This window comes from Triturus cristatus, chromosome 6 (assembly GCF_964204655.1).
Source record: "Triturus cristatus chromosome 6, aTriCri1.1, whole genome shotgun sequence".
Classification (NCBI taxonomy): Eukaryota; Metazoa; Chordata; class Amphibia; order Caudata; family Salamandridae; genus Triturus; species Triturus cristatus.
In genome coordinates, this window is record NC_140589.1 from 283416410 (window position 1) to 283438312 (window position 21903).

Sequence of the window (21903 nt, forward strand, 5' to 3'; positions counted from 1 at the left end):
GACCTCAAGAACTTCCGCCCTATCTCGCTCCTTCCATTCCCTGCCAAAGTCATCGAGAAGGTCGTCAACAAGCAGCTGGCCGCCTTCCTCGAGACGAACGGATCCCTCGACCCATCGCAATCCGGATTCAGAGCCAACCACAGCACCGAGACCGCCCTCATCGCAGCCACCGACGACATCCGAGCCCTGCTCGACAAAGGTGAAACAGCTGCACTCATCCTCCTTGACCTCTCCGCAGCATTTGACACTGTCTGCCACCGCACCCTAGTCCAACGCCTCAACGACACCGGCATCCAGGGGATTGCTCTGGAATGGATCATCTCATACCTTTCCGGCAGAACACAGAGAGTACGCCTCCCTCCGTTCCGCTCTGAGGCCACCGAAGTCATCTGCGGCGTCCCGCAAGGATCATCGCTCAGCCCCACTCTCTTCAACATCTACATGAAACCCCTCGCTGCCATCGCACGCCAACACAACCTCAACATCATTTCCTACGCCGATGACACCCAGCTGATTCTCTCCCTCACCAGAGACCCCGACACCGCCAAAGCCGACCTACACGAAGGGATGAAAGGTGTCGCCGAATGGATGAACATCAGCCGCCTGAAGTTGAACACGGACAAGACAGAAGTCCTCATCCTGGGACCGTCGCCCTCCGCATGGGACGACTCCTGGTGGCCCCCGGCCCTGGGCACCGCACCCAAGCCAACGGACCACGCACGCAACTTGGGCGTCATCCCGGACTCCTCCCTATCGATGACCAGACAAGTCAACGCCGTCTCCTCATCTTGCTTCCACAACCTCCGCATGCTCCGCAAGATCTTCAGATGGATCCCGACCGAGACCAGGAAGACTGTCACCCAGGCCCTCGTCACCAGCAGACTAGACTACGGAAACACCCTCTACGCCGGTACAACAGCCAAGCTTCAGAAAAGACTTCAGCGTATCCAGAACGCCTCCGCCCGTCTCATCCTGGACGGCCCCCGACGCAGCCACATCTCGAGCCACCTGAGAGACCTGCACTGGCTCCCTGTCAACAAGAGGATCACGTTCAGACTCCTCACCCACGCACACAAATCCCTCCACGACCTGGGCCCAAGGTACCTCAACGACCGCCTGACCTTCTACACGCCCACCCGACAGCTACGATCCGCGAACCTCGCCGTCGTCCCTCGCATCCAGAGAGCCACCGCCGGAGGAAGATCCTTCTCCTACCTGGCGGCTAAGACATGGAACTCCCTGCCCGTCCACCTGCGGCTGACCCAGGACCACCTCGCCTTCAGGAAACAGCTCAAGACCTGGCTGTTCGAGCAGTAGCAGACCCCCTCCCCCAAGCGCCTTGAGACCCTTCCGGGTGAGTAGTGCGCGATATAAATTCCATGATTGATTGATTGATTGTACAGGCCGAGACATACCCTTTGAATGGCCCGTTTATTTATTACACCATTTCCGCAGGTCTCAGACCACGAAGGTATCCTCTCACTTCCTAGACCTAGGTTTGGTGGTGGCAAAAGAGACTCCTAAACAAGAAATGGAAGGCACAAGACCAACCACACATACGGGCATGGAGGCACTCACTCTTAGCGTGGGCCAAAGCAGAAGGAATTGCCATTCTGAGGGAGGAAATGTTGGGGCTACGGAAGACACCCATAGCAACGCACTGGGAGGGAATACTGCAAGCCCTGATACATACCGAGGGGGATAACCCGGAGGGACAACAAGGAAGTGGAGGAGACACCCCGACTGGGGGGAGGAGTAACCCGATAGCAAGTAACCACAATGACGGGTAGGAGTGCACATGCCATCTGGCATCCAAGGTGCGCTACGCCGTGGAAGGTGGGTAAGGAGGTGGACCCGGGGGGGGACGGGGGGAGAGGGGACGTGAACGAGGGGGGCGAGAGACAGGGTGAGAAACACACACCTGAAAATCAATGTAGGCTGCAGCTGCTGCTAGTTTTGAACTTTTGTTGGTTGTTTTCTTCTGTTTATAACATCTGTACACTTGTCCGAACTGTAAGATCCGTAAAGACTCTGCACAAAGTGAAAAGGGAGCCGCGTCAAATACATGATACTGTTACAGATATCCTTGACCAACTGGCCCCGCCTAAACTCAAAAACCAAAGAAACACCCCCTCAAATTCTTGGTTTAATACAGAGATAAATAATGAAAGACGGGCACTCAGACTGTCGGAAAGAACCTGGAGACACCATCCCTCACCCTCCCATCTTGCACTTCTCAGACGTGCTAGATCCACTTACAACAAACACATCCTCAAGGAAAAGGCATCCTTCTTCCGCACTCAACTTGATCGTGCCAAAAACAGACCCAGGGAACTCTTCAAAATCATCCGAAACCAAACTTCCCCCGCACCTCCAAATATGACAGCCTCATCAGACAGATGTGAAGAAATTGCCCACTTCTCGGGAAAAAATGCCAAAATTGATTAATCCTTCCTTCCCACACAACTATCCTCCAACTCCCAATCCAATCTTGTCCTCACCTCTAATGCCCACTCCACATCCCCCCTTCCAGACGACACTTTCTCTCCTCTGCCCTCTATCCTAGCGCCCCCCAGCGAACCTCCTCACCCACCCATTTCCATACCTCCCCCCACCACTCCACAGGCCTCTCACCTTCCACATCTCCAGTAACCAACTCCCCTAAATCTCAATTTAAGAACAATGCCTCCTTGCTCAACTTTCTCCTCGTCACTGAGCTTGAAGTCCTCAATATAATTGGCAATCTAAAACCGTCCTCCCACACAAAAGACTCAATACCCTCCAACCTTGTCCCTGCCCTTAAGCACATCATCACCCCATTCTGGACCAAAATCATCAACACCTCTCTCTCCACAGGCTGTGTCCCCACCTCCCTTCAGCTTGATCAAATCTCGCCCATAATCAAAAACCCCAATGCTGACCCCAATTACCTGAATAATCTCCGCCCCATCACTAACCTCCCCCTTCTCTCAAAGGTACTTGAAAAATGTGTCCTACTACAACTAGAAAAACACATAGAAAATTTCAACCTTCTCGACCCCTTTCAATCTGGCTTCAGAAAAGGCTGCAGCACCGAAACGGCAATGCTCAATGTCATAGATGACATCCATCAATCACTTGACAATGGCGAGACCTGCCTTCTTATACTTCTTGATCTCTCCGCAGCATTCGATACAGTCAACCATTCAGCCCTACTTAATGTGCTTAGGACCCATTTCAGCCTTAATGGCACCGTCTACAAATGGTTCATCTCTTATCTACAACACCGTACTCAGAAAATCAAAATTCAAAACTGTCTCTCTACCCCCACTCCTGTCTCCCTTGGAGTCCCCCAAGGATCTATTCTCCCTCCCTCTTTAACCTCTTAATGGAACCCCTCACCCTCATTCTTAACCAAGCAGGCATAAATTACCACCTCTACGCCGATGACACCCAAATCTATTACAAGATTAAAACTCATGCTGACATCTTACACCTGAACAACACCCTTACCAAGATCCAAACCTGGTTGCATTCCAATCATCTCAAACTCAACCCTAACAAAATCAAAATCATTCTCTTCTCCCCCCAAAATAACCCTCTACCCGTTCAATCTTGGATCTCTGACCCAAATGCACTCAATTGCTCACTCACCCTGTCCAACTCCGTCAAATCTCTTGGCATCACTATCAACAACAACCTAACCCTTAATGTTCACATCAAAAACTCTGCCAAAGGAGCCCTCTTCACTCTCCATCACCTCAAGAAAATCAAACCATTCATACCCACTGATGATTTCAAACTCGTAGTTCAGTCTCTTGTTCTGTCACGTATTGATTATGGTAATGCCATCCTTAATGGAATCCCCTAGGTACACCTAGCTCCAATCAAAGCTGTGCTCAACCTTGCTGCCAGGCTCATCATGGACTGCAAATGCTTCGATCATATTTCCCCGGCTCTCAAATCTCTTAAATGGCTCCCTATCGAAGGCAGATCTGCCTCCAAAACCGCCTGCATTACTCATAAAGTCCTCCACCAAAACACTCTGCAGTACCTCTCAAAGAAACTCCACATTGTGGGCTCCACTCGACCTCTGAGAAGCACCAACACCCTACTCCTAATTCCACCTCTGCATAAAAAGAAAGCCACACAATCTCGCTCCTTCTCTGGCAATGTCCCTACTATCTGGAATGCCCTCCCAAGAAACCTGCGCTGTAACCCCTCCTATTCTAGTTTCAAAAAAGACCTCAAAACCCACCTCCTCAATTATTATTGGGGTTCCTAACCTGTGTCCTACTCCTGATCTCTTATCAATCATACTATATTTGTTCAGTAATATATACCCTGTTCTCCTGTTCACCATTTACCTAATTACTTAAATGTATAGCTCCTGCCCCTGTTTATTTATCTTGATTTGTATAATGCTCATGTTGTTTGTATTTTTCAAATTTTTGTTGCGCTACCTTTCATATGCTTTTATACCCTATGTGCCTTATACTATCCTTATCTTGTAAAGCGCTCTGATACCTCTGGGTCTAGCCAGCGCTATATAAAACGTTCAAAATAAATAAAATAAATAGATAAGGTTGGTATCCTGGCGAACATGCACAATCGGCCGAGACTCAGTTGGTAGCTGCGTCTACAACACCACCAAATGTATGTTTGCCGCTAATCCACTGTGATGTCTATTTCACGTAGACGGATGGTTCACTATGTGGTCAATTCAACGTGATACATGTTATCTTTCATGATGCTGTAACCTTAAAAATTTAATAAAAACAGATTTAAAAAAAAAAAAATGACACAAAAAATAAAAATGAAGGGCGTCTTGGTATCACTCGTACCAAAGAAAACATAGAAAACTATACTGGTAGCCCAGAGTGGATTTAGACATTGAAAGAACTATTAGAACATGTGTAGAATGTGACAATGCTGACAAATTCCAAACGACATTGAATCCTTCCATGTCTTCTTTAGGATGTCCTGGGTTGCCATGGGAAGAGATTGCATTGGACATTATGGGACCAGTGGTATGGCATGACGGTTCATGCAGGTACATTTTAGTACTAGTAGACATGTTCACAAGATGGATCAAATTAGAGATTGTCAGTAAAGTAGATACTAGTATTGTCATTAAGTTTCTGTAAGAGGTGCTCATCATAGAAGATTTTCCAGCCTCTATTTTAACAGATAATGGGTTACAGTTTAAGTCAGAGAAAATGAAGTCTTTTGTGATATTAGCAGGTATCGAACAAACAATGTACTACTTTATATCATCCCAGTTGTGGAAAGGGTGAACATAGTAATTAACGGCATTATACAACTGGCAAGTAAAGGGAAAAAGAATCGGGCAAGTGATTTAAAGTAGATGATGTGGTCATACAAGATAACACACCATGAGACCGTAGGTGAGAGTCCTTTTAGATTGATGCGTGGCAGAGTAGCGCATTTAAGAATAAACCCTGGATGGATGAAAAGAAGTAGAAAATTGGAGTGGCATGTTAAAAATGTAAGTAAAAGCATCTTACCATCACAAGACAAGAATAAAACTTAGTTTGATGCTAAACATAACACTAAGGATGTACAGCTCAAAGAAGGACAATGGGTCTGAGTGAAATCGGGCAGGAAAGTTATTAAAGGGCAGAATCAGTTTAGCGAGCCTAAGGGAGTTGTAAGAGTCAAGAAAAACACTGTAGAGTTAGAAGTTGAAAGTATTCATCACAGGAGTCACCTTGCTGTGGCTAGTCATGGGAAAAGTAAAGCTAGTAAAGATGAGAATGTTGATGCAAAAGGTTGAATAAATATTGGTGGTTGGAAGCATTACCTACATTAGAACAAGAAGGTCCGGAATCTCGCGTGCGGGATAGTCGGATGTTCCTTGCACACAAATGTAAGGATAAGGACCATGCTGGTGATGGAGGGTGTGAGAAAGAGTTGAGGAAAAATGTGATGGATGGTGAAATAAGAACATCTGGTTTGGAAGAGGAAGAGAGGGGTTTGTTGAGTCATAATGTATAGGGTACGTGAAAGTACAGTAGTAGAAAATCCAGCAGGTGTGGAAGGGTTATCAGAGTACCCAAAGGTCTGGATGACATTTTGTGTGAGTGAGTGATTACTATGCACGTGTATCCCAATAACATGAATTTGGCACTTCTTGCTTTATGGGTGTTCAGTGGGTTTTTTTCTCATTTTTTTAATGTAGATTGTTATTGGTATAATTATTCTACTTTGTTTTTTTATTTGTAGAAAGGGGGATGTGTAGTAGTATGTTTATTTGCACTCTATGGTTAGATAATGTAGATTGTATAATTGTATGATGCAGAATTAGAATTTGTATTTATGCTTTGTCATGGAATGTCGCAGCATTGTGGAGCTTCACCTGCAGCTGAGAACTACCTTGTATGTACGGGGTTACTTACTAATAAAAAGGATTATTCTACTACTTCCTGGTGTGTTGGCTCACAACATGCACTCTAGGTAAAGTGCAAGATGTGGTCTAATCCAATAGGATGACACATGACCCGCAAGTAGACTAAAGCAAACCTGCGTCCAACAAGATCTACTGTTCTCGGTAACTACCGCAGGCAAAACACTGAGATCAGAACCCTTCAATCCAACATTTCACACTCCATGCACGAATACACTTACCTATACTGCAACATGTCACAGGCAGCACACACTGCACTGACCGCATCTAATTATATAATTTCTTCTATCGTCTTTATTCGTCAGATTGAATTTAAACCAGATTTAAAAGATACAAAGAACGCTTCCAGCTTACCGCCAGCGTTTCACTCGAATAAATTATACCAAAGACGGTGATCGCAGCACATACAAAGCTTTTCGATGGCCACCAGCTAAGCTAGTTTTCGCTCTGCACAATTGCACTCTCTAAACCACTTCAAATATTGGAGGCAAGGCAAGCCAATCACAAAGAGACTTTCGTTTCAACTAAACCTGCCTAGGGGACGTTACTAGCAGCGGCTGACTGCAATACAGGAGACGGGCACGCCCCGAAAAGTCTGACCAATCACGTTGTACAAAAGGTGCGGCCCTCATACTTTCCGGAAGAGCCCGTTACTGAATCCGGAAGTGATAACAAGCTAGTTCCCCCCCAGTCCCCCACCCCCTTTCGGCTTCCACCAGTCTTGTGGAAGATGCGATGCGAGTCTGCCGATTGTTTTTTAGGAGTTTTAGCGGCTAGAGCCGAAGAAACGATGAATGCAGTGGTGTGAACTTGATGCAGAAGGGGACAGGGTTACTGCGGAGAAAAAGTAAAGCGGCTTAGATGGGTGCTGGCAGGTCCAACAATAGATTCATGGAGGTGTCTGGACAGGCGTGTTTTGCAGCCTTGGTGGTTAAACTCATACATGCCAACATTTCAACTTCGATAAGAGGGAGAAATATGCGTGCTTGAAAAGAACTTGAATAACTCGTAACACGAAACGGATCACAGGCAGTGGTGGCTGGTGACATTTGAAAGTGGTTCCGCATAAACTTTTCTGTCGCAGTGCACCGTGGCAAGCGAGCGAGTCCGAACATCTTTAGGGGTTTTTTGAAAAAAGAGTGGCTAAATGGTGCGTTTTCAAGCAAATTTGATAAGCAAAAAGGTTAATAAAGCAATTGTGAAAGTCCAGTTTTATTACATTAATAAAGGGATGTCCTATAACAACATGTAGATGGAAATGTTTCTGAATCTAGGCCCTGCCAGTGCCACGCACCTCTGAGCAATATACACGCTGTGTGCCAGCAGGGCTTAGCGTCAGAAACATTTCTAGTGTTACGTTTTTGAAGCTAGGCCCAGTGCTGGCACTCAGTGTGTATGCTCCTCAGAGGTGCTTCACGCATGGCAGGGCCTGTAGCTTCAGAGTGAAAAACATTTTCTGCACCATTCTGCGTTCTCACTCTATAAACACTAACGCTCTTTAAAGCTATGCCTGGTCCCCTGCAAGAGTGAAGGTGAACACGGACTGCTCAGACATTTTATATGATCATGTGGTTGCTCTGTAATCCATAATACAATTCTGGTAAGAGTACGGTAGTTCACAGGGGTGCCAAAATGCTGGGCAGAGACTCTGACCTGGGGGAATAGGAGTACAGTTATTCCGTCATAGCATCTTAATATTTGTAGAGAGCACACAACTGTACACACACAGACATTCTGAACTGTCCAGTGAAAAGAGGGGTGTTGTCATTCAGCAATCAAATGCACTAGGAGCAGGGTCTGGCGTTTGGTGCAGCAGTTTCAAGTCGGGATCTGTGGGCCCCAGAAAAGAAGCTCTGCTGTATTGCAGGTGCATTGCCAAAGCAGAAATGTGTTTGCCTTACTCACTCACAGGAGCCTAAAAGTGAAAACTGCATTAACCCCTTCCATGCTCATGACGAGCTGAGCTCGTCATGAGTCACAGTGGAGCTGTGCATGACGAGCTGAGCTTGTCATTATGGCCGTGGCCCGCCCACGCGCAATAAATTCCCTGCCTGCAGGAGAATTAATCAGTGGGCGGGGTCGTGACGAGCTCAACTCGTCGTGCGCACAGCTCCACTGTGAGTCATGACGAGCTGAGCTTGTCTCGAGCACAGCGGTGCTGTGGACCCCCCCGCACCATGGGGGGGGGCCCGCAGGGAAGGGGTTAAATACTGAGCTCGGGGACTTGCCAGGAAGTGTTTCAGGATTAAGGGGTGTTGTAGGAGCCTGGCTTAGTATATGGTGCACACTTATTTAAGTGAAGTACTCTGCACTAATCCAGACAACCCTCATGGTGATTTTAGTGGTCTTAGACTACCTTATAAAGCTCTCTAAGTGGTAGCTGTCGAGAGCAGACACAGGCTTAGTCCAGTACTAATCATATAGTGTAAGTTAAGTGAAAAAGAACCACACAGTGTAGTTATAAAACTATATTTATTATAAACACTCACTAGCACATTGTAATATCTCCTACCCGGAGATATAATCACAATACTTTAGTAATAGAACACATAAGCAGCACAAATACACAGTGGTCTCCAGGGAGAGGCCAAACCATATAATAAGAAAATGTAATGCGAACCACGACAGAAGTCAAGGCTGGACCCAGAAGACGTAGAGGAGCCAGGGACCTAAGGAACCAACCAAGGTAAGTACCCAGGAACCCCCGAAGGCCATGTGCAGAGTGGGAGCACGTCCATGTGCTCAATACAAGTCAATGAGTAAGTCGTGGTTGCAGTTTTTAAGAAGGACCCTTCCCAGAGGAACCTGAAGAAACCCAGTGGAAGAAGGAAGGTTGGAGAATGACCCCACCCGTGGATACCCCAGGAACTAGGATACCTACACCAGAGAATCCGGGTGAATAGGTGCGAAGTGACGTAGGAAACTGCCGTAAACCACAGTGGAGGACTTTAGTGAAGATGCTGCTGGCAAAGAAGATGAAAGAGTCCGGTGGAACCCAAAGGTGGATTCAGGATGAGAGGTACCTGCAAGCAGAGGGGACAGAGTCTATGCCACTCAGGAATGCCTAGGAGGCACAGAAGATGAAGGCCCACTGATATCGGAAGATGTAGGAGAGTTGACAGTGACCTTGGGGCTGCAGCTGTGCAGACCAGGCGACGCTGAGGGAGACCAGGAGTCGTTCACGAGCTGTCCCACATCAGATGTCAAGAGCCAGAGGGTTGGTGTCCACCGGGAGCACCAACAAGCTTTGGCAACGGCAACAAACTTAGTAGACGAAAAAGGTGTGGTGTCGAGACCACCAAAGTCCAAGTGACTTACCACGAGCAGGTAAGTCGGAGCAGGCCCTGAGCAACCGGGAGAGCCCACTAGAGCCAAAGAAGACCCTTTAGGGGACCCACAGGCTGGAGTCGCTAGAGGACCTCGAGAAGCTCACCAATGATGAAGGTCCACGGTGCAGAGACTGCGGTGAAGGCACAAATCTTGGTTGCAGAAAATGCTGGTGGCTGGAGCTTCTTGGAGCCCGAAGATCTCTGGAGGAGAGAGTCAACAAGCCTTTGCAACGGCAAGTTGACACGGTGCAGAGGGGTACAGTGCCCTTAGAACCATCATTCAACCTTGCCCCTCATTTCTCTATACATCCTGTCCATGAAGGATACTGGCTTCAAACATGCTGTGATAACAGTGCAGGCCTCGAGGGAGTTGCAGAACCACCACCACACCCCAGGAGGCTGGAAAATGAGTGGAGGCCTGCTGAAATTGGTACTGGTGACCTAACTGGCCATCTGTCACAAAATCAGGCCCCCCACCCTACCAGCCGCTTGGGGAAATGCCTGGCATTGCTAGTCCAGCCCTGGGCACCGGCACAAAAAACACAACGCACAAACCCTAAATTGTAGTAGGGCCCTAACCTTCCACTGCCAGCTAAATCTAAGGGACTCCGCACCGTAGATCCAAGAACCACAGGACAAGCCCATAAAGTGCAAAAACGAGGTGCATATAGCTAGGGATTACAAGAAAAACAAAATGCACACAGGTTCTTTCAAATTAATTCAGTAGTTATGCTCCTAAGAACTAAAAACGTAATTAAAAGACAGACAGACTTCCCAGTAGTACAAAAAATGATTAAAAAGTCCACCACTGAGGGTGGAGTTGGGAATGGGGGAAGGTTATGGATTTATGATTGGCTCCATGCAAGACTCTTCGACAAAATGTGCCCAAGGCATGTAGTGGATAGCTCTGTATTTGATGAGTAAGTAAATTAAAAGAAGACCTGTTGTTAAGATGGCTACGTGGCGGCTATTGCGTTTTTCAACTCGTTTTCATAGAACATGACTTGAATAATATCAAAAATCAAAATTCTGCAGAAAAGTCAAAGCTGGATCAAAAAAATCTCACTCTCACAAACATCACGACTTACACAAAAACTATAATGGAAATTGTTTTAATCAGAGGTTAGCTTTGAAATTGTTTTAATCAGAGGGTAGCTTTGAAAACACAGCGATGGCTAAGTGCTATAATTATATAATATAGGTGCCAAAGAAGATCTCAAACCTGTTAACATTGATTCTGCTTTAAAAAAGGTTGCTGTGCGTAAGACACCGTTCTCATTGATAAACCTGCGATTGCCATAACTTCCTCGCATGAAGAAGACGCACATTATTCAGGTAACCTAATTAGTGCTGGCATCGGGTTTCTAGATGCATGAATCGGGAGGCAGGAGACTAGTCTTCAAATCGGTAGTCACCTGCCTGAATCGAGAGGGTTGGCATGTTTGGATATACAGATATAGAACTGTGTGTATTTGTAAACACCTTCATGCGGAAGAGTGTCTTGGTACTGAAATCACAGATGTTTATCGTTACTCAACTCCATGTCTTCATTTTATCGGCTGCTGAAGGATGAAAAAGTGGAAACATCATTATCTTAACAGTGACTAGGAGGTCTGACACAAATCCATCCCCATCAATTCATTAGGCCAATAAGCCACGCATGTTATGTTGGACATCCAGCTGTTTTCGAGCCAAGGTTGCAACTTACTTCCCAAAAACTTTCATGGAAATGTAGAACTCGTGCATATCGGTGGTTTTTGCAGAGTCTGAATGACAAAAGTCATTCCAGGCTTCCTATGTCACGAGTACTTGTTTCTATATAATATAAAAAGCATTGACAAAGCCAATAGCTCACTCCGTCAGAAAGTGAGTGCTGATGTATTGGCTTTGTCAATGCTTTTCAGGTATTCACCTAGCACTGTCTGGTTTCAAAAGTCTTTTTGTGGGCTTACCAAGAATTCACAGTGGGATTAAACCCTGCCCATTGCTTAAAATTGGTTGGTTTTAATGTCACTCATTTTCTTGCTTTTCATTTGATGGCTTTCCTTGTTCAACTTGTTTGTCCCTCCTCTAGAGGATATCATGTTTACTTTCCTCTTTATTGGCGGATGTGTGTCTTTCCACTGCCCATGTTTGGGGAATTACTGTTTTGTTTTTGGTTCAGCACTCCATGAGAGTGCAGGTGTTTTCCAGCTGTCTCCCTTGCACTTTTCTTCCCCTCTGTGTTGCTTTCCCTAGTCACTGTGCTTCTCTTCCCCCTTGCAACATGTTGCGCTGTCCCTCTTTCTTTTCCTAGGTTCCTGTATTCTGTCCCTCGTGTGCTTTTTGCTGATGTTGTACAGCATCGCTAATAGACACTGGCAAAGCCAATTAGATGCAAAGGCAAGACCTATTGGCTTTTCAAGTGTATGTTATTATTTTAACATTGCAAGATGACCACCATGTGCACACATACGTGCCAATGTGATGTGATGCAGGGTTAGAAATTTTGTATATATTTTTTTAAAACTTAACCATTTCAACATGGCCAACAACCATGTGAGAATGGTAGAATATAAATAAAAAGTGCTGAAATGCAAAAAAGACAGTGAGCAGCCCAGTAGTTCTTTACAGCTACCTAGCCGTCTTGAAAAGGAGAGCACCAGACAAGCTGGAGCAGGTGAATGGCAGTAGGCAGAAAGAAAGCATGGGGGCTGGGCCCCTCTGAATACGAAAAAGGATTAAGAAAGGAGTGTATGCCAATTGATGCGTGGGCTACTTTGTAAAATGCCGAACTTTGGTGGGTAGCCCTACTAGCCAGTACCTAAAACCAAAGGGGCCATCCAAAAGCCGTTTCTGTATCTGTATGTTTTGTATTGTGTGATGACGTGAGCTGTCTCCAGACAGTAGAGACTAATACATTACTTACCTTCAGTAATGTTCTTGCTGGTGGATAGTTTAGCTACTGTAGACTTCTCACTTTTATAATTCAGGGTCCCTGTTTTCCGTTTTTACAGATAAATACATACAGAAAACGATGAGTTTCCTGCATGCATTTATTTTTAAAGGTGGATAAATAAAGAAAATGGTGCTTCTTTAAGTGAACCTTTGTGCTGTCTTTCATGAACAATAGCCCAACAGCTAAGCAGATGGACAGCATGGGAAATGAAAAAAAGGATGACATAAAGGCATTTGTCAACATAAATTTGTGGTATAGTGCTAATATTTACCAGTGGATATATTGTTTTGTAATATTTGGCAGCTTAAATAGCTAAAACAAGACAGACATCAAAATATGAGTGTGTGTCGATCAGTTAAATAAATATGGAAATGTACAGTTTTACAACTACATTTTTATACAAAACACAAAATAAATATGGATAAATACAGATAAAATGGCCAAAAAATAAATATGGATAACTAAAGACAGAAATGTTAAAAAAATAAACACCATAAAACCGGGAGCCCTGTTTATAATATTACCAGGTGCCAGACTGGGTCCGGAGATTTCTAAATTAGTACCTCCCGTTTGTCTCTTGGTGGTGCTGTGTGAGATCCCACAGAAACCTTGCATCACCCTGGAAGTGACGGAGCAGAGAAGCATACAGGTGTCACCACTGTAAGTGAACATTTAGTTTCTCTATAATCTTTCTGCACTCTCACATACATATCAAGTAAATAATACTTGACTGTACTGAAAACTAACTTGGGGCATTCTTTAAGATTGTGCAGATGTCCACATGACAGACCAGGGAGGTGGAATCTATGGTTAGATAGAGTAATCACCAGAAAGAGTGTTCCCAAAGGTAAGCGTGTTCTGCTGATGGATACGTCTAACAACAGGTTCCACACCTTAAGTATGTATTCCCAAACAGTACCTCCTAGAAGGTGGAGGGACTAAGGAGTGGACTCAAACCAGAAAGCCCTGCAGGACCTAGCAGTAAAATGGCCCTTACTTCGGCCTTGGTTGTCAAGGCAGTAGTCCTTGGTGAAGGTGTGCATTCACATGCATGTTACAGCTGATACAGCAACTCTCCTCATTATTGCTGTTGTGGCAGACTTTGCTGTAGTGAGATGAGCCTGTATCTCTTCCAGGAATCCTTCTTAGCCAGGGCATAATACATTACATTTTTCTACACTGAATGGTCCATTGTGGCACAGTCCTCCTCTGTACCACCTTCCCCTTTTTAGTACTGGTACACCCAATGAAGGTGTGATGTAGACCAGATACTCCTGGGTCGGTCCTTAGAGTGCCCTCACACACCCTTGCGGGTGCAAAGCATCGTCATAGGGCGAAGCTCCTCGTGGGGGTGGTGCTGCAGTCCCTCACGGGCCCTTCAAGAGGGCTCTCTGTCGGAGATCTTTTTGGAGTAGCCGTAGTTGTGCATGCGGGTGTGTGGGGAGGGTGAGTGTGGTGGTGAAGCTAAAAAGATCCTTTGGTACCCCAACAATTTATTAGTGGGTCCGTAGGATCTGAGTAAAATCTAACGGGGACTAGTGCATAAATGACACTGTGGTGAGTAGGGGAGGATGATGTCAAAAAAATCCCACTGCTCTCAACCCGTGTGTGAAGGTTAAAGTGAGAGAGAGGGTGTGGAAAGGGTGGTCAACATCTTTCGCGCTGCCCGTGGTCCCTAATGGATCCTTAGCGCTTCGTCAGGACCTTGGTGAGAAAGAAGAAAATAATGGAAAAGTGGGATTCTGGAGTATCTGGTCTACATCACACCTTTACCTACGAACCTCATTCTCTTACTCCTCCTGGCTTTGTTTCTTTCTTGTCATGCAGTAGACCATACCGGCACTGCTTTTCTTAGGAACTGTACCCCATATGTACGTGTATTTACCCTTGGAGCATTGGTACAGGACCTACTCTTCATTTACGCTCCGTGTCCCTCCTTCTTAGTGTGTTTACACCCAATGAAGAGCTGATCATCAACACAATACGCCTTTATGTGTTGTGTGTAGAAACTCAAGGCTATCACCGGGTCAAGCTGGTGAAGCCTCTCCTCTTTTGGAGGAATGTGGTAGAGAGAAAAAAAGTGATGTGATAAATTGACTTACATGAAAGGGCTATACCACTTTAGGCAGAAAGGCAGCTCTGGTCTTCACCACCAATTTGTCAAGAAAGATGGTGGAGTACGGAGGTTGCACAGACGGCACCGAAAAAATTAATGGATGTGTCAAGCAGACGTTATTGCAATGAGGAACACTGCAGTGATAGTCAAGAGTAGCAGGGAACAGGTCAGGATAGGCGAGAGTGGTGTGCATAAGAGACTTTAGAACCAAATTAAGGTGCCATTGGAACATGCTTAAAGGTTTCGTAGGAAACGTGTTAGGCTTTTGAAAAACAATGCATCACAACCGATCATTTTAAGAAGGAAGGCTAGTCTAGCAAACATATGAAGGCAGAGAGGGCTAACGCAACCTTTAACTTAACTTGTTGGACCATAGATAAAACAACATGTCAGATAGTTTTGACCGTAGGGGTTTAAAGAGACAATGCTGCACCAGGCCACACACTCCTTCCATCTTCCTGAATAGACAGACTTTTTCTAAGGACTTCTTCCATTGAGAATTACATCCACTAATTCAGACAGCAAGTCAAAACTGCTTATTGGCGCCATTCGATCTCCATGCATGGAGTTGTAGATTGTGGAGATTTAGGTGCAGGATGCTCCCTGTTGCTAAAACTGCTTGTCTTTCTAAAGGGATAGCTGGATCACAGGGTTAATACTCAGTCTCAAGAGGTGTGGATACACAATTTTATGGTCAAATCCTGGGAAATTAAGATGCCTTGGGTCTGGTCTGCTTGAACTTCCTTCAGAACTTGAGGCAGGAAAGGTAATGGTGCAAACACATACAGGAGACTTGTGCTTCATCTTAGGCAGAATGTGTCTCCTAACAACCTTCCTGGTGGGAACCCTAGTACGCAGTAACCTCAACACCCTGCGTGAAGGTTAAAGTGAGAGAGAGGGTGTGGAAAGGGTGGTCAACATGTTTCGCGCTGCCCGTGGTCCCTAATGGATCCTTAGCGCTTCGTCAGGACCTTGGTGAGAAAGAAGAAAATAATGGAAAAGTGGGATTCAGGATAAAAAGGGGAAAATCCTATAATCCCATCTCAGCAGGAGGGAAACACGTATTATTCGTGTCCCAAGCGTCGAACCTACAGGGAGAAGGAGAGAAAAAAAAGGAGGAGAGGGAAGACAAATAAGAAGCTCATCGCTGTCTGGGACCACGGTACTGTTCACCAGTGTGGAGAGCGGGTCAGCTGTAATCATGCTGGGGGAGGTGGTTGTACCTAGTACCAGGGAGGGGGAAAAAAAGTTAGGTGTACAACCAAGCCCTCGTTGGGGCGGAGACAAGATATACGCAAGCTCAGTGAACTATACAGAGGTGGCGGTCGTTCACGATTGATGATGTGGAGCACAAGGCACATAGGTGATGCTTGGGTGTGTGGCCATATAGTGCTGGATAGGCCATAGTGGTATGTGGCGGGGGCCACAATACTGAGCAATCGAGAAGAAGTGGGTAGATTAAGTGGGCTGAACAGTCTCATAAAGAAACAGTGGTGAAGAAGGCTAGAAAAGGTACTAACGGTGGAATTACCAGTGCCGGCGTATGGTGTGAGCTCCAAAATAGTATGGAGGTGGACACTCTATCGCTAAGTGGCGAGATGGTGAGTGAAACATGGAGATATGCCATATAAAGGTGTCCTACCCCCAAGAGTATGGGTCCAAGCTGTACCGGATAAGGACCGTCTGGGGCGGGGGCTACAGCTGAGGAGAACCAAACCGTTAGCAGAGGAATCAAAACGAAAAGACGTAAAAAGCTTTTCAAACACTGAGAGCCAGGTAACATGGAAACATTGACAAAAAGGAAACCCAGACATCGTAAAGAGGCAGTGACCAAATGGTGCAAACAGGCTCGTGATCACAGCGAAAAACGGCAGCGTGATCACTGTACTTACATATGCCCCGGGAGTTACGTTCCGTGAACCTTGGGTGCCTCCAGGTCGCCGGTAGCGTGTGTTCGGAGGCATCTCGTTATATGCGGTTCGTTAATTGGCTGTTGCAGTACCAGGAAACACTAAGGAGGGACTGACGTATAGGCTGGTAATATGGCGGCCATGATAGAACGGGTAACGAAGGGATACTCGTGGATGTAGGCGTGTGGCTACCGTGTCTGAGTAGAGAAACTAGCGTTAGGAATATAAGGTGGAGAAGACTGAAAATGGGTGCGTCGGTATCGTCTAGCGTACCACTCACAAGTGAGACTAAGTGGAGACCCTTAGGTTTGTATCCATGGTAACGTAATGTATAGGGGTATAAAATGCAGGATAGTATGCATAATGCTCTGGTACCAACAATCAACTGTACATACAGTGTATGTAATGGGGAGGCACAGAAAGAGGGGTCGGAGTGCCGGAACCAACTAGGAGAGTGTAGTGAAATAGGTTCCAAAAGCAAAAAACTCTCTGGTGGTCAGTGTCGTACCCTAGCACCAAAATATAGGTGCATGTTACTTTCTGTCGCAAGGAAAGTGTGTGCGGCAGGTATATACTGGAAACACTGGTATCTGTGGTCACTGTATGATCAGCTGCAGTTAGGCTGAAGAGGGTGACTAGGTTGACACAGTACAAGGTCAGTTTGGGAGTATAAGAAAGCAGAGATGCATGACCAGGGAAGTGTCTCAAAACCAATGTCATCGGCCTGAACGACGACATTCCATGGAGTTCCCTGATACTATGACATCTTGCATAGTACCCTTCATCCTTACTTTCACAGTGAAAACACACTTCCCTGGTCATGCATCTCTGCTTTCTTATACTCCCAAACTGACCTTGTACTGTGTCAACCTAGTCACCCTCTTCAGCCTAACTGCAGCTGATCATACAGTGACCACAGATACCAGTGTTTCCAGTATATACCTGCTGCACACACTTTCCTTGCGACAGAAAGTAACATGCACCTATATTTTGGTGCTAGGGTACGACACTGACCACCAGAGAGTTTTTTGCTTTTGGAACCTATTTCACTACACTCTCCTAGTTGGTTCCGGCACTCCGACCCCTCTTGCTGTGCCTCCCCATTACATACACTGTATGTACAGTTGATTGTTGGTACCAGAGCATTATGCATACTATCCTGCATTTTATATCCCTATACACTACGTTACCATGGATACAAACCTAAGGGTCTCCACTTAGTCTCACTTGTGAGTGGTACGCTAGACGATACCGACGCACCCATTTTCAGTCTTCTCCACCTTATATTCCTAACGCTAGCTTCTCTACTCAGACACGGTAGCCACACGCCTACATCCACGAGTATCCCTTCGTTACCCGTTCTATCATGGCTGCCATATTACCAGCCTATACGTCAGTCCCTCCTTAGTGTTTCCTGGTACTGCAACAGCCAATTAACGAACCGTATATAACGAGATGCCTCCGAACACACGCTACCGGCGACCTGGAGGCACCCAAGGTTCACGGAACGTAACTCCCGGGGCATATGTAAGTACAGTGATCACGCTGCCGTTTTTCGCTGTGATCACGAGCCTGTTTGCACCATTTGGTCACTGCTACTTTACAATGTCTGGGTTTCCTTTTTGTCAATGTTTCCATGTTACCTGGCTCTCAGTGTTTGAAAAGCTTTTTACGTATTTTCGTTTTGATTTCTCTGCTAACGGTTTGGTTCTCCTCAGCTGTAGCCCCCGCCCCAGACGGTCCTTATCCGGTACAGCTTGGACCCATACTCTTGCAGGTAGGACACCTTTATATGGCATATCTCCATGTTTCACTCACCATCTCGCCACTTAGCGATGGAGTGTCCACCCCCATACTATTTTGGAACTCACACCATACGCCAGCACTGGTAATTCCACCGTTAGTAGCTTTTCTAGCCTTCTTCACCACTGTTTCTTTATGAGACTGTTCAGCCCACTTAATCTACCCACTTCTTCTCGATTGCTCAGTATTGTGGCCCCCGCCACATACCACTATGGCCTATCCAGCACTATATGGCCACACACCCAAGCATCACCTATGTGCCTTGTGCTCCACATCATCAATCGTGAACGACCGCCACCTCTGTATAGTTCACTGAGCTTGCGTATATCTTGTCTCCGCCCCAACGAGGGCTTGGTTGTACACCTAACTTTTTTTCCCCCTCCCTGGTACTAGATACAACCACCTCCCCCAGCATGATTTCAGCTGACCCGCTCTCCACACTGGTGAACAGTACCGTGGTCCCAGACAGCGATGAGCTTCTTATTTGTCTTCCCTCTCCTCCTTTTTTTTCTCTCCTTCTCCCTGTAGGTTCGACGCTTGGGACACGAATAATACATGTTTCTCTCCTGCTGAGATGGGATTATAGGATTTTCCCCTTTTTATCCTGAATCCCACTTTTCCATTATTTTCTTCTTTCTCACCAAGGTCCTGACGAAGCGCTAAGGATCCATTAGGGACCACGGGCAGAGCGAAACATGTTGACCACCCTTTCCACACCCTCTCTCTCACTTTAACCTTCACACACGGGTTGAGAGCAGTGGGATTTTTTTGACATCATCCTCCCCTACTCACGACAGTGTCATTTATGCACTAGTCCCCGTTAGATTTTACTCAGACCCTACGGACCCACTAATAAATTGTTGGGGTACCAAAGGATCTTTTTAGCTTCACCACCACACTCACCCTCCCCACACACCCGCATGCACAACTACGGCTACTCCAAAAAGATCTCCGAAACAGAGAGCCCTCTTGAAGGGCCCGTGAGGGACTGCAGCGCCACCCCCACGAGGAGCTTCGCCCTATGATGATGCTTTGCACCCGCAAGGGTGTGTGAGGGCACTCTAAGTACCGACCCAGGAGTATCTGGTCTACATCACACCTTTACCTACGAACCTCATTCTCTTACTCCTCCTGGCTTTGTTTCTTTCTTGTCATGCAGTAGACCATACCGGCACTGCTTTTCTTAGGAACTGTACCCCATATGTACGTGTATTTACCCTTGGAGCATTGGTACAGGACCTACTCTTCATTTACGCTCCGTGTCCCTCCTTCTTAGTGTGTTTACACCCAATGAAGAGCTGATCATCAACACAATATGCCTTTATGTATTGTGTGTAGAAACTCAAGGCTATCACCGGGTCAAGCTGGTGAAGCCTCTCCTCTTTTGGAGGAATGTGGTAGAGAGAAAAAAAGTGATGTGATAAATTGACTTACATGAAAGGGCTATACCACTTTAGGCAGAAAGGCAGCTCTGGTCTTCACCACCAATTTGTCAAGAAAGATGGTGGAGTACGGAGGTTGCACAGACGGCACCGAAAAAATTAATGGATGTGTCAAGCAGACGTTATTGCAATGAGGAACACTGCAGTGATAGTCAAGAGTAGCAGGGAACAGGTCAGGATAGGCGAGAGTGGTGTGCATAAGAGACTTTAGAACCAAATTAAGGTGCCAGTGGAACATGCTTAAAGGTTTCGTAGGAAACGTGTTAGGCTTTTGAAAAACAATGCATCACAACCGATCATTTTAAGAAGGAAGGCTAGTCTAGCAAACATATGAAGGCAGAGAGGGCTAACGCAACCTTTAACTTAACTTGTTGGACCATAGATAAAACAACATGTCAGATAGTTTTGACCGTAGGGGTTTAAAGAGACAGTGCTGCACCAGGCCACACACTCCTTCCATCTTCCTGAATAGACAGACTTTTTCTAAGGACTTCTTCCATTGAGTATTACATCCACTAATTCAGACAGCAAGTCAAAACTGCTTAGTTGGCGCCATTCGATCTCCATGCATGGAGTTGTAGATTGTGGAGATTTAGGTGCAGGATGCTCCCTGTTGCTAAAACTGCTTGTCTTTCTAAAGGGATAGCTGGATCACAGGGTTAATACTCAGTCTCAAGAGGTGTGGATACACAATTTTATGGTCAAATCCTGGGAAATTAAGATGCCTTGGGTCTGGTCTGCTTGAACTTCCTTCAGAACTTGAGGCAGGAAAGGTAATGGTGCAAACACATACAGGAGACTTGTGCTTCATCTTAGGCAGAATGTGTCTCCTAACAACCTTCCTGGTGGGAACCCTAGTACGCAGTAACCTCAACACCCTGCCGTTTCGGTGAAAAGATCCAGCCAGGACATGCCCCACTGGTTAAAGATGCCTTAAGCCATCCCACAAATGTTATTCATGGTTAGCCAGCCAGCATTCACTTAACTCGCATGCATTCAGTCCACCTTCCATGTAATAGGTTGCAGGAATATTTTCTGCTTATCCAGTCATAGGGCCTCTTGGCACAAGGTCCTCGACCCACTCCGTCCTGATTTTTGCAGTACACATGGCAATTGTGATTGAAAACCTGTACCAGCTTCCCTTTGATGGTCATTAGAAAGGCCTTCAGAGCCAGCTAGTTGGCTAAAACCACTGACTTCCACCTTGCCAAGATGGACTCCCCAACCCAGAGACTATGCATCTATCACTACTCTGAGCTCTCAGTGGTGCAGAGCAAGGCAGGCTGATGTCCGCTTACCACTAGTCCAAATGCAGTCCCTGACATATGGATGGTGTTGGACTGACTACCCCGATGCAAAGCCTACTAAAACTGAAGTGTCCATTTTAGGGACTGGTTGTTCTATCTGGCACAAGTAGGATGCACAAGTGTATAATTGTGTATAAGTCCCCAATGCACTCAACGTTCTCCCCCACCTCACAGAGAATCACAGATTTAGTTTCAAGCCCACCTACAGCCAAGCGCACATCTCCAGAACACGAAGTCACCAAAAGGTGCAGTATGGGTACATATGGGGGTACCACCGGCACCACGCTTATGTTTACCGGCTGACACAGGCCACACGTACCAGAAGCTAGAAACCACGACCCCTTCAACAACACACTAGGGTATTCACATAATGCTCAATTTGAACGTATCGCCACTGGCGATAGGTCCACAGAGTTGGGACCATGTCCCCTTGCCATGTTTAACCCCTTCCCCCATCCGCACCACACAATCTCTACCAAATAAACCCTACAGGCGGGTAGCACAACCATATAACACCGACCGGCCTCACAACGGGGAGATGCCAGGCACTACTAAACTAGGGCACGGCACGCCAGGCCTCATAGAAGCTTTAACATGATGAATAAGACCATAACCACTGACCGTAGCCTCATTACACTAAACTTTAAAGGCA

General features: G+C 46.2%; 1 protein-coding gene across 1 annotated transcript in view; it reads right to left on the reverse strand.

The window, feature by feature from the left end:
* Positions 1-6886, reverse strand: part of GEN1 (GEN1 structure-specific endonuclease) — a 191430-nt gene extending 184544 nt beyond the window's left edge. Inside the window, exon 1 of the mRNA XM_085610642.1 lies at positions 6761-6886. The gene's annotated coding sequence lies outside the window, so the exon portion shown is untranslated. The remainder of the gene's footprint in view (positions 1-6760) is intronic.
* Positions 6887-21903: the final 15017 nt, after the last annotated feature.